Raw genomic sequence first — 3090 nt, forward strand, 5'->3', positions numbered from 1 at the left:
GGGGGGGGGGGGTGAGGGGAGTTCTACAGCTTGGAACACAAATTAATATTAGGCAGATAGAGAGAAAAATTTCCTGCACTTGAACAGGAACATCTATATCTTGTTTAACATTTTTGTTTTCCCATTGTCTTTTAGCACTTTCACACAGAAAATGGAGTTTTCACAATCTGAACAAATATTTAAATATTCAGTCTCTTGTTAGTTGAAATTTGGAATGAATTATCCTATTTTATTATTGCCGTGTGGGGATTACAAGCTGTGTTCTGTATCCATGCACAGGATTCTGGAATACACACAACTTTGCCTTCTTCATATGTACAAAATAACGTGAGAGTGCACCACACTAATTCCATATCGAGTGCCTGTTTTATCCTTTAACTAGAGGAAATTCTGGTCACTCATCCTCTCCTCACCTTCCTGGTTTCCTCTGTCTTAGCACTACTAGATTTACAAGCTCACACTTGTTTTGTTAGGCAGTCTTTTAAACTAGAGTTTCCACAGGCTGAATTCGCAGTGTTCATGTTGCCAGACCCATTCATGTGTCTTCTGTAGCAAGGACAGAACCTTACAATATTCCATATATATTTGCATTTATTTTTATTAATTAAACTCATCCCTATTAACCACGATCTTGAGGTAGGTCATCCTCTTCCTGCAGTACGCTAACATATTGTTTTTCAGATTGATTGTCTCATGCTTGTCACATAACTTACATAACAGCAGTATTTCCTGCTCAAAAGTTTTAGCCTTAACCTGCACATTATCCAGGTTGAGAAACTGTTGATGAGCAGGTACCAACATCGCTCTCATAACTTGTCCCCTAAGGGTAGGAAAATACCCTCATTACAAATCACCGACAAAACAGATGTTTCACTGAGACATATTTAAAGGCAATTACCGAACATTGATTTTGAAAGCCATTTTTCCTGGTATTTGTTAGTTATCAGCCACTATCACCACCAACTCAGCTATCCAGTCCTCTCAATCTAGTTCTTGAAATCCAATGTTTATACCTTGTTTTCTCCACACTGGGGTGAATGCATACTCCCTAATCACTCAATTACTCTGTGAGAGGATTGAAATTGCTCATTTGAATCACCTAGCATTTTAGTCCTTAGTATGTTCAGTCCAACAGTTATCAGATGTAAACCAGTCTACTATTCTTGCATACTACACTGTCCCCATTAAATATTTACTAGATTTGTTCATATTAGTAAGTTTACTAAATCCTTAAAAAGCACACTAAACAAAACAGAGCAAAACTAAACCTCTGAGTCTCTAGCTCTACCTCTTGAGTTTAATATCAATCCAATTTCCAAAGAGAGTGATGAAATCTAAGAAACTGTTAGCCACTCTTAAAATGTTGTGGGGTTTTATTTCATATTGTTATTTTACACTGCACCAGCATTGTATTTACCAGCTTCCTTATTTTTTTCCTCATTACTGATTGTGTTTTTTTTTCTTTTGTAACCAATTTTAACTATATTTCTATAAATTTATCTTCATTTCATAGTTATACATATAACCTTTAGTGTACTGATTTATTTAAAGGGGAAGAATATCGCTGGTCTGAACACAGTAATTTTGGTTAAAAGCCACTTCATACTGACACGGGTATTTCTGTATGAGACAGGGAACACTAATATAGATCACCTTTATGTAACACATGTCAGGGAGCAGCAAAGGCCACCCGCACCCTAAAGAAGGCCCGTCAGGAGCTGCGGGTGACCACAACGCAGCTGGGCAATGACCAGGCACAGCCCACAGACGTGAGCTGGGCCAGCAGAGTGCTGACAGCAACAGATCCTCAGGACAGTCCCAGTGGCTGTCAGAGAAAACCAAGGTAACAGGCTCAAGGTCAATCCAGGAAATCCAAGCAATAATTCAGGATCAGGACTGGGTACGGGTATATCCACACCACAGCTCAAGCCACGACTGAATGCTGAGGCCTGAGCTCACATACAGCTCCTGTGGCAGAGGGTGTGGGTGGAAGCTGCGCTGGAAGCACCTCATCTCAAGTACTCAAATTAGTACTAGAAACACTCCTTCTCATCTACCCAAACATTTCTTTGATTTACTATAACTGTGAATAAATATTCCAGGACTTTTTGCATAAATGCTTACCATATTTTGTATTTATTACTTGAATGAGGATGGTATGATTTCTCCTACCCAGCCTCTCTGGGGGGCAAATGGGATACAGAAGTACCTCACATGGGATATTCTCTCCCCCATCTTTCTAGCTGACTAGATTCTTCAGTTTTAAGCAGCAGTTTAGAGGTCTTTTTAAGCCAAAACTCCTATTTTTTTTTTTATTCCTCACTGCAGATCATCTCAAACTCTAAAGTTAGAAATTGCTAAATTATGCTAGAAATTGTCCAAACCTTCCTGAAAACTTCCTGTAGAACATGTTTAGTAAAATTGTTAGGTACCTGTTTGATCCTGTTTGCCAACTCCAATAAGGCACATTTCAAAATCTGTTTTACTGCAATTTTTGAGTCAACGTAAGCTTTGTTTTCAGCAGACTGCACTCCATCTCTCCTCCACTTCTTTTTGAGAAGTCTCCAGTCCCCTTTACGACCTTACTTGGGCTTGTAATTCTTTCTAGCCATCCTTTATTGCCTTTTCAGCCGCTGTGGTTCCTGTGACCAACAGTGCAAAATGCTCTATCATAGCTCAGAGTACCAGCTCACCGCCCTTCTCTCTGCCTTTCTGTTTTGTTTTGTTTTTGTTTTCTTTGACTTCTGTAGTCCTGAGGCACGGGACACTCATTTCTGCCTGGGACAACAGCTTCTTGCCACGCCGGTCCTGTCCCCGCGGGGATGGCTCACCTCTTTACAGGGCTTTCCAGGACGGACAGTCCTGGTCCTCATCTGCTCTGGGTACCAGTGCCCAGCGGACTGCCAAGGGCCCTGGATACGCCTGTGGCGCGTTCTGGCCCTGTTCGGGGGTGCCTGACGGCCCGGCCCCCCCCTGAGGGGACGCAGGGCGCCGCGGCGGGCCGGGAGGCAGCTGCCCCCCGCCACCCGCTGCTGGAGGGGAGCGTCCCGCTCGGCCGCTTCGCGGTGCTTCTCCCGGCCGGTCCTGAGG

At 42.8% G+C, this 3090-nt stretch overlaps 1 protein-coding gene across 1 annotated transcript in view; it reads left to right on the forward strand.

Annotated features, from left to right (window-relative positions):
• Nucleotides 1-3090, forward strand: part of DENND1A (DENN domain containing 1A) — a 228893-nt gene that overhangs the window by 15937 nt on the left and 209866 nt on the right. The window lies entirely within an intron of this gene.

The sequence above is a fragment of the Athene cunicularia genome, assembly GCF_003259725.1.
Source record: "Athene cunicularia isolate RWA chromosome 17 unlocalized genomic scaffold, athCun1 chr17_part1, whole genome shotgun sequence".
NCBI classification, from domain to species: Eukaryota; Metazoa; Chordata; class Aves; order Strigiformes; family Strigidae; genus Athene; species Athene cunicularia.